The following is a 10,291-nucleotide window of genomic DNA, read 5'->3' as shown; positions in this document are numbered from 1 at the left end:
TTTCACAGAGGAAAATATTCTTGACAACAATGACAGTAGCATTTTACTCTAAGTATTAACTGAGGGGGAAATTTCCCCTTAAGGAAAAAAGGGAGTAACACACTTTGCTCAGAGACTTGCAAACTCTGAAAATTAGAGGATTTTATGGTTTTACAAAAAACTGCACAGATGTGATGTCCATGTTGGTGAGAAACTGAAAGGTAAGCAGAACTTTACAAGCACCTTGTGCGGGAGGAGAAAAACTGTTGTCAATAAAGAGAGAGGGATAAGCAAGGGATGGGAAAGTTCCTGGCTACACATCTCGAGGTCACTAAGCCTGCAGCCCCAGATGAAATGTCAGAAGGTGCTCTAATGCTACCTGTAGGCAATGTGATGGAGCTACAGCCCTAAGGTTATCTTCTATACATTTTAGTCTTAAATTTGACCTTCACCCCACTTCTTGGGCTAACCAAGAGATCAACAGCAGTGCTTCCCAAATGTTCAGTCCATTTGCCGTTCCATCTGTTATCCTTAGAGCCTTCATTTGTTTTATCAACTGGCTGATTTAGAGACAGCTGATTTTCTGTTCAACAACAGTGATTTTGCTGAGGCCCCCAGCACAAGAAAGATGAAGTGCTCTTGGAATGGGTTTAGAAGAGGGCCACTAAGATGATCAGGGGGCTGGAGCACCTCCCCTATGAAGAAAGGTTAAGGGAACTGGGCTTGTTTAGCTTGGAAAAGGAAAGGCTCTGGGGAGATATCATTGTGGCCTTTCAATACTTGAAGGGAGTGTATAAACAGGATGACTGTTTACAGGGGTGGACAGTGATAGGACAAGGGGGAATGGTCTTAAACTGAAACAAGGGAGGTTTAGGTTATATATTAGGAGGAAGTTTTTCACACAGAGGGTGGTGATGCACTGGAACAGGTTGCCCAAGGAGGATGTGGATGCCCCATCCCTGGAGGCATTCAAGGTCAGGCTGAAAGTGGCTCTGCACAGCTTAGTCTCGTGACTGGCAACCCTGGGGGGTTGAAACTAGATGATCTCTGGGGCCCTTTTCAANAAGAGAGAGAATTTCAAGAGCAAAGAGTTAAAGAGAGGGACCGAAATTCAAAACCCCTCCCCCCTTATCCCCCCGCCCTTGGCCCCCCCCCCCCCTGGTGGGAACCAACCCCTTCCCCTCCTGAAAAAAAAAAAAATGGGAAAAGCCCAAAGGAATCCCATTTGCCCTTTCCGCGGGCCCTGCCCCAGAGCGCAAAAACTGCTGCTTTATGTTTTTTAAGTTTTTTCCCTCCCTTTTCATCTATCAGGAACCCCCCTAAGGTCCTTTTTCAGCCGAGCTTGCTGCTTCAAGGAACAACTCCTCCCAGCCCCTGTTACAGGGTGCCTGAGGTTCTTTCCGGCCCAAGTGCAAAACCTTGCCACTTTGGCCGTGTTGAAAACCTCAATAGGTTTCAACCCCGAGCCCAAGCTTTTCCAGCCTGTCAAGGGTCCCCTCTGAAATGGCATCTGTTTCCTCCACCGTATCGAACTGCACCACTCAGCTTGGTGTCATCAAACCCGCAAACTTGCTGAGGGTGCACTCCTTCCCTCATCGATTCCATTTATAAAGATGTTAAAGAGCAACCCGGTCCAAGACAGAACGCCCTTGAGGGATGCCGCTCGTTTTACCACGCCTCCACCTGGACATAGAGCCATTGACCACCACCCTCTGTCTGCGGCCTTTCAACTTAATGCTTGACATTTCACTTAATGCTTGACATGACACACCTTCAGAATGACCTGTCCTTAATCTGGGCTGACCCCTTTATTTCAGAGAACGTTTGTCCATACAGCAGAGGAAAAAGCTAAATGAACTGAAAGAGTTTACCTTCTCTAAACTGAGCTGAAGACCTCCCTCAGGCCACACTGGTATCGAGGCATGAAATTATGGCACTCATCAGGCACCTTCACCACAACCAAGAACCATCTCTGCCACTCTAAAAGCTAGTAAGATATGTCACAAAGAACTTAAAACTAACGCGCTCTAAAGATAACGTCTGCACAGTGGGAATTAAAAAAAAGAAAAAAAAAAAAAAAAAAAAGAGAGAGAAGAGAGAGAGAAATAGCTGAGACTGAGAGCTTCCCCAGGCCAAGACCAGGAAGGCTATGAACAAGGAGCTGGAATCTAAGATAACAGCAATACCAAAATGAAATGAAGGGGCAAGTCCCAGAGCCCAGGAGGCATGCTAGTCCTCCATTGAAACGTGGCCAAACAGGCACTGTGAATCCATTCCTCAGGACAGGTGCCCTGAGAACCAGCATCCCTCCTCACTCTCCTCAAATTACTGTGGTGGAAAGAACAAGACGACAACCGTCCATCAGAAACACCACCAAAAACAGCTTAAGTTTGTTCTGTTCAGCAACAAGCTGCAGAGTCTTGCATGTTGGCTGTAATTTTAGTCGTGTGCACGCCAAACAAAAATGCCTCCCTTTCCTCCTTCACGTGATATTAGCCTATTGAACACTTTCATGCTGCTTGAAGTACACTAAGAGTCAACTGGATGGGGGTGCCAGACATCTGTGGGAACTGGGCCCTGTGCCCCTCAGCGACCTCTTTTCCATATCACTATTCCAGAGGTGGCAGGGATCCAGAGACCAAATATGACCTGATTAACTTATCTGGAAACACTCAATCGATTCCTCCATCTAATTCTTTGTGCACTGTCATGTGTGGCCTGACTTCACTTTCAACCACACATTCATTAAGCTGGATTGGAGAAAACACTTAGAACAGCAATCCGCAGTCAAGCCCTCTCGTCCTCCAGATGAAAAAGCCACCACGAACAACATCAAGGACTCACAGACCCTCCAGCGGACCACTCATGCATCCCAGCACACGCCTCTCAGAGGACACAGGCCCTCTCCTCCCCACTGCCTCCTTGGGATCAAGGGCAGATGAGGCACCTACCTCCCCCTATGCTCAGGGACATGAGGTGAAGGAAACAGCAAAGGAGAACTTCCCACCACCCTTGAAACCCAGGCAATTCCTGATTGCAATGTTCCCACTAGGCTGCCTGCAGGGGTGTCAGTACCCTTTGTGCCCTCCCACTTCCTGTTGGGCAACAAGCTGGCCTCCACTTGCAGGCAGCCAAGGCAGCTGCCAAGTAGAAGGCTGCTCCTGGCCTGATCCTGCCCATCCCATCAGTACAAATGATTTGAGGCATGGGATGAAGAAGGCACTGGCAGTCTCCATGGGGGCCTTTTACGCCAACGGCTACAAGTTCTCTCTAAGCAAGCACAGATGAGCACAAGTGAGTCCTTCCCAGAAAAGGGTCCCTAAAGTGCCCCCCTGTCCTTCCTTCTTCAAAAACTGGGGCAACTCTCAAGGCCATAGGCCGCGCAACTGCCGTGTTTGGGTTGGCCAATGGAACACTGGTACAACAGAATGATGTTCCACTAGTGTTACGAGCACTGCAACTGCCATACTGCAACTGCCATACTGGTGGGCAGAGCATAGGGAAACAGCAGCAGCAGTTCACACCTCGCGCACATCTAGTAATGATCCTCCCTCGCCCACAAAGAAATCAGGTGGGTGGGGAGGAGGCAGCTGGTGAAGCTGACCAATGAAGAGGAGCCCATGGAGGTGGATGGCCCTCAGAATGAAGAGGAAGCCATGGAGGTGGATCCACCTGTAGAACAACCAATGGACGTGGATCCACCTCCATGCGGGCTGAAGAGACAGCGCCCAGTAAGCCTCCATAACATCAGAAATTGGTGAGTGATAGATTGAAAAGAGGTGCCCAATTCTGGGTTAAGCAACAAATTATTTCCCATTTTGTATTCTGAAGAAAGCTTAGGTGATTTGTTTCCTTCACAAGAAAGGGAAGTGAAATCCCAACAAGCTGACATTAGCTAGTACTCCAGCCAGGAAATCAGTGGCAGCAGGAGAAAATTCAGCTTGGGTTTTTCACTCATCCTCATTCCAAATCATTAAAAAGAGTTACCCAAATCCTCACGCAGATTCTTATAAATAATACCAAATGCCTGCCAAATGCAGCAGACATTGGCCATTTTACAATTTTTTCTATGGTACAAATGGGTTCTGCTGTGGATAACAATAATCACTTTACCAAGAAAACCTACTGCCATTTCCTTCTGTATCAGGGATGCCAATACATACCACTACAGCTGTCTTGAAAACAAGCCAATGGACTGTTTGTATCACATCTGCACCATGCCTTAGGTTGTGATAAGGATTTTTGTGTTTGTGTAATCCCAAACCTCTCCAAAGCTTCCACAAAGGACACAGGCGCAGAAATTGGGGATCCGAGAAAAAGAAGCACACATTAAAAATGAAAGAATCACATGTAACCAGCTAGCATTTTGGAAGGGAGATCATTTTTTTCAGAAGAGGCTCCAGAGAAGCAGTTTGTACTGCTTGTACTTCCCCTAAATAAATAACATCTTACAGTACTTAAACAAGTATTCAAGATAAGAGAGTGAATCAAGCTCAACTTCCTGCGAAAAGGCTTTCCCATCCAAACAATGAAGCCACATTTGGGGGATTTTCCTGGGGAGCACACTGCAAAATGGGTGGTGGCAGCTGCGTGTATATGAAACAAAGCAGGCAGGGATTCTCCCAATGCTTTTGCAACAACTACAATTACCCTAAACGCTTTGTAATTTCTACAGTTAAGGTTGCAACAGCCATTTTCTCTCTTGAGTATGTATCCTGGGCAATGCATTTCTCAACCAGTTATCATCTTCAAAACATTTCTCAACAGGCGTAAGAAGATCCTGAGGAGCCAGGAGACAGAGAAAGTAGGAGTCCTGCAGAGTAAGTGTCAGCAGAGAAAGAGCAAAAATGGATCTTTGGGTGGGGAGAATGGAGAAACATCTCAGAGCAATGCTCCTGAGACCCAAAATGTGACTCTGTTCACAGTTACAAAGGAATGTTCAAAGTAAAAGATATGGAGTACACCTTTTACTCCACCTTAAGTAGTAATTATGCATTTTGAAAACCCATTAGCAAGCCTAATTTTTCATTTCTGGTTTGGCATGCTTGAGACTCCTAAAGAACCTGGAGAAGACACTATCATTCCACTGCATTGCCACTTCTGTGGAACTCCACCTGTTTCATGCTGTCCTACTATAATCAAATGTTCTACTTTTGAATGACATTTGGTCCTGGTTTGTGCAGAAAGATTCTCTTCCGCCCTTTAAGGGGAAATGAGCATGACCACATAAATAAATCTTTACAAGACACCCTTCAATTATTGCAGCTGAAATCATTGCAGTCTGAAATGGAACAAAGTAAAAATAAGAATGAAATAGAAGAAAATGCAAAGGTGGAAAAAGAGACCCCATCTTGTAACTACTGAACCTGAAACGACTGATTCAGAATACATAGCGTGTGAAGAAGTTCACAGAAAATGAATTTCCATGCATAATCTCCACTGGCACCATTCAGTGCAAATACATCAGAGGAACACCTGCCTATGTCCTGCATGAATGAGCAGAAAGAAAAGGCTAAATCTTGGTCATGTTGGTTACCATTTCATCAATGATAGTTCAATTTCTATCGCTTTATGTCTACTAATGGGTGATGAGAGTGGTAGCAGATTTTATTTACAAAATTCTCAATTTTTTCAACGTAATCAATAAGGAGTCTAATTTACCTCCTCAGTAACAGCATGACTCAACAGTTGAGAAAGTTTCTATTCAGGACTGAAAGTTGCTTGCTTATTCAAGTCACAGTGATCCACCAATTGAACCAGCAAAGCATAAAATGCAAAACAAATCTTAGTCTGCCTTGTAAATGAAAGATGGTTACGGGCACTGGCATGCCGGCCTGTGCTCATATTTTCATCACCTGTTGCACAGTGAACTGCTATAAAAAATATCTCAAGCTGCCTTGCTTGACCCAAAGAGATCTTAGATCCTTTTGACTATGGCAGCTTTCATTGTCCAAAGACAGCAGGATTCCTCTTTTTTTTAAAGGGACGTGAGTTTTAAATTATCTGCAAATATTTTATTTTTTTTTTAAGTATGAAGTTGAGTTAACTGGGGCTTGTCATAGTAAGCTACAACTAAAGTGGCTAACAATTGGCCAATAAAAAATGAGCTTTAGCGACATCAAAAGTAAATATCTAAAGTGCAATTGAGAGAGTTTACAGTTAGCTGTAAAATGCCTCTATTAATGCTGCAGGTGCTCAGTCAAGAGACAGTAAGAAGACAAGTTTGAATGCCATCTCATTTAAGCTGTAGTATACATGTAATAAACTCTCTTTGCCAGAAAGTTGAATTCCATCTCAACTCCTACGAAATGGCAAGCATGAGCCAGGAAGCAACTACACGCATCCCAACTTCGCCATCTCTGAAGAGGAATGCTCCTAACATCATGAAGCTCTCTTGCCAACCTCCTGTGCCTCTTCTTGGACTGTTTTTATTTTATATGTTTTCCACAAATGGTTTTACGTGTTTTAAGCATGTTTTATATGTTTTTAATATTTTTTATGTTTTACATGTTTATGTGTTTTACATGTTTTTATAATTTATATACTGTTAAAATCATAATAGTTTAATGATAGTAACGTACAATATACAAATACTAGAATGTAGAATGATAGAATGACTTTATAATTTAAATATGTTTATGTATTTATATTTAAAATTATATTTATTTATATAGTTAATAATTAATTAATTAAAATAGGTAATTTTTTAAGTAATAGTTTCATTTTCTCAAAATAATTCCATTGCTTTGGGTTACTGCAGTGAAGGCAATCCTGTTGGTCCACGGCAGCAAAGAACCACATCAACTCAAAAACCAAAACTAGTTGTCAGTCAGTGTCATCCTGCCAATCATTGCCATTCTCACTCTGAGGGGAAAGCTGACATTATGAAAGGCCAGATCAGACGAAGAGATGTGTTTTATCCATTTCTACATCATCTTTCATGATTTATTCCAAGATGTAAGACAGCTGTAACTCTGGGATTTCTTTTGTCTTTACTTAGCTGTACTGCATTAAAACAAACAAGAAAGCAGTTCCCAGTAAGAAGATGGGATGGAGGCATTTAAGACAAAGACTCTTTTCAAAGACAGACCACTTCTTCTAAACAACTCATTCCTATTTAAGCCACATCCATTACCTATCACAAGACCATCCAGGCAGATGCTTGTTCTCAACACTGTTTTGAAAAAAAAAAAGACATCCTAGAATGGTCAAGATGACATTATCTCACCCTGAGCAAAATTAGTCAGCACCTTTGTTGGTATTCAGGGGTCCTACTTCCTCTAGCTCAGTCCATACTGCTTATAACCTTTAATATCATAAAAATACAGAGAGGGAAGAAGAATTCTGTGAGGCTTATGCCCATTGAGCATAGCTGACAGGTCCTGCATTGTTCTGTCACTGCTGAGGAATTCAGCAGAAGAGGTGCCTTTATAGGCATGTTCTCTAATTATCTGCCCACAAAGTGCAGAGTACAAATTTATGAGATCCCATCTGCAGGATTACACATGTAAACCTGTGGCTGGGAAACGGGGTAAATGAACACTTCCATTTTGAAAATGAATGTCATGTTGGATCATTCTTGTTGCACTCAGTGGACCTTATGTAAATTTTCCCTATCTTTCAATAAATTTTGCTATCCAGAACAAAAAAGATTCAGTACCCTGTGTATCTTTCCTGAGTAGACTGGAGCAGAAAGACTGTTTCAGGAGCATTACCGTGGTTGTAAAATGTTCTCTGTACAAAAAATACACCTTTGCAAAGCTGCTGTGGAGATAGTTGGTGGTTAACCTATATTTATGGTATTGGCATAGGTACCCTGCCTAAATTGAGAAGCTTGCAATTTCCCCATGAATGGAATCTACTTTTTCCAACTGCTTGTCATCTCTCACTTTTCATCTGAAACCTCAAAACTCTAAGATTATTATTCCAATGCCGATTGTCACCTTGAAGATTCAAACCTGAGCAGTGATAGAAAATCCCTTCTCTCAGGACAGTGCAATTGAGAGAGTTACAGTTAGCTGTAAATGCTCTATTAATGCTGCAGGGTGCTCAGTCAAGAGACAGAAGGAGACAAGTTCAAATGCCATCTCATTGAGCTGTAGTATAATGTATAAACTCTCTTGCAGAAGGTTGAATTCCATCTCAACTCCTTTGAATGGCAGCATGAGCCAGGAGCACTCACCATCTGCAACTCGATCTCTGAAGAGGATGCTCCCTGAACATCATGAAGCTCACTTGCCTACTCCTGTGCCAGTCTTGGACTGTTTTTATTTCGTCTTAATAGGAAACAGTAGCTACTGCTATAAGCATATAATTATATGTTTTATATGTTTCACATGTTTTACGTGTTTTACATGTTTTATATGTTTTATATTTTTTGTGTTTTACATGTTTTACGTGTTTTACATGTTTTATAATTATATACTGTTATAATCATATAGTTATATAGTAACATACAATACACAATATTAGAATGTAGAATGATAGAATGTACTTTTATAATTTAAATATGTTATGTATTTTATATTTAAATTTATATTTAAATTTTTATATATATAAATTTAATATAATTTAATTTATTATTCATATATTTTATATGTAATTTATTATATATTAATATCTAATAATAATTTAATTTATATATATTTATATATATATATATATTTATAAATTTATATTTATTATACTACAACAGAAAATGCTAATATGCCTATCTAAATATGGAATTTACATCATCTACACTCATTAACTTGACATCTTAGAGCGACTCTTCCTCAGCACTGCACCAGGAACCCTGGCATGCCACTGACCCTTGACACAGAAACTCCTTTTGTCACTCTAAATGGGATTATCATCTTCCAGCATTTTGAAACCCCTCTACAATCACACCAAACTTTATAGGGGCAGCAAGGAGGATGCTCACATCGGCCATCTGTCACAGTAGATACAAATTCCGGACTCCTTTGGGCCTTGGAGACTGTAACAGCCTCAAAGGTTTCACTCAGCAGTATAACAAACACAGATGGTTTCCATTTTGGTCCCGAGACAAACCTGCTGTCTTGGACAAGGCAATGATATTCCTAAAGTGAACCTTCTGTTTAAAACACTTGAGATATCTAAATGTCTGAGTCAATGATAAACACAATATACACCTTAAACCAATATACTTGTGTGAATATTCTTCTTCAACAGGCATATCCAGCCTGCGGCCTGCGTGCCACTTGCGGCCCAGCTCATTTCACACATGCGGCCTAAGCCCTGCTGCTCGGCCTCATCATGGCAGATGGTCTGCCCCAAAGTACTGATACTACAGATACAGCTCAACTTGCCATTTTCTTTGGAGGTATTGATTACAAATGCAATGTCACTGCCTTTTTGGTGCCTCTGAAAGACACATTTATATCTCCTGATCTGTATGAAGCAGTAACAAAACACATTAAAGCAATTTTCTTTAACCCTTATCAACATGTCTTGTAGAGCTACTGTTGGTGCCCCAGCAACGGCTGGTAAAAGAGTGGGACTTATAAAATTAACAGAAGATGAGGTAACATTTGATGAAATATCACTGCATCGGATATCAAGAAAATTTATGTGCAAAAGCTTTAAAAATGGACAGTTTCACACAAATCTTCATCAAAGCTGTGAATTTAATGAAGTCCAAGGCACCAAATCATCTCCAATTCTATGAGTTCATTAGAAGGATGAATGCTGATTATGGGGTAATCATTTGCGTTTTTTAAAGGAAGGTGGCTAAGCCAGAGTAAAACGCTATATTATGTTTATGATTTCCAAAGTGAAATCAAATTCTTTATGGAATCGGAAGAAAAAATTGTGCAAGAACGTGAAGATTAAAAATGGCTCACAGATTTAGCATTTTTGATGGATTTGACTGCTCATTAAAATGAGTTAAACATGCACCTTCAGGGTGAATTTCAGCTTTTCTGTGCTATGTTTCAGACAATACCAGCATTTGAAATGAAACTTAAATTATGGCAAGCTAAAGTTATGGCAAATAATTTCATGTATTTTGATACAGTGGCTAAACAGAGCCATGTGAACATTCCATTGTGATGAATAAATTTGATTGTAGATTTCAAGACTACCAAAAAAATCATTATTTAACATGTATTTGCGACTCTATTTTCAGGCAACATAAATACGCTACTTGCAAATTTTCACACTGAATGTACAGAGTTACAATCAGACATTGAACTAAAAAAAATTAGTCACATCTGTTTACCAGACTTCCACAATCCTTCTTTTACCAGAGAAAAATATCTGTCACTTCACTGTAACACCTTATTCATGTCGT

The 10,291-nt window shown here is 41.0% G+C and overlaps 1 protein-coding gene across 1 annotated transcript in view; it reads left to right on the top strand.

Moving 5' to 3' along the window:
• ITPRID1 (ITPR interacting domain containing 1) overlaps nucleotides 1-8,346 on the top strand; it is an 80,312-nt gene extending 71,966 nt beyond the window's left edge. Inside the window, exon 13 of the mRNA XM_032442570.1 lies at nucleotides 8,106-8,346. The gene's annotated coding sequence lies outside the window, so the exon portion shown is untranslated. The remainder of the gene's footprint in view (nucleotides 1-8,105) is intronic.
• Nucleotides 8,347-10,291: the final 1,945 nt, after the last annotated feature.

Source organism: Coturnix japonica, chromosome 2, assembly GCF_001577835.2.
Source record: "Coturnix japonica isolate 7356 chromosome 2, Coturnix japonica 2.1, whole genome shotgun sequence".
NCBI classification, from domain to species: Eukaryota; Metazoa; Chordata; class Aves; order Galliformes; family Phasianidae; genus Coturnix; species Coturnix japonica.
This window is presented reverse-complemented; position numbering and strand designations above follow the sequence as displayed.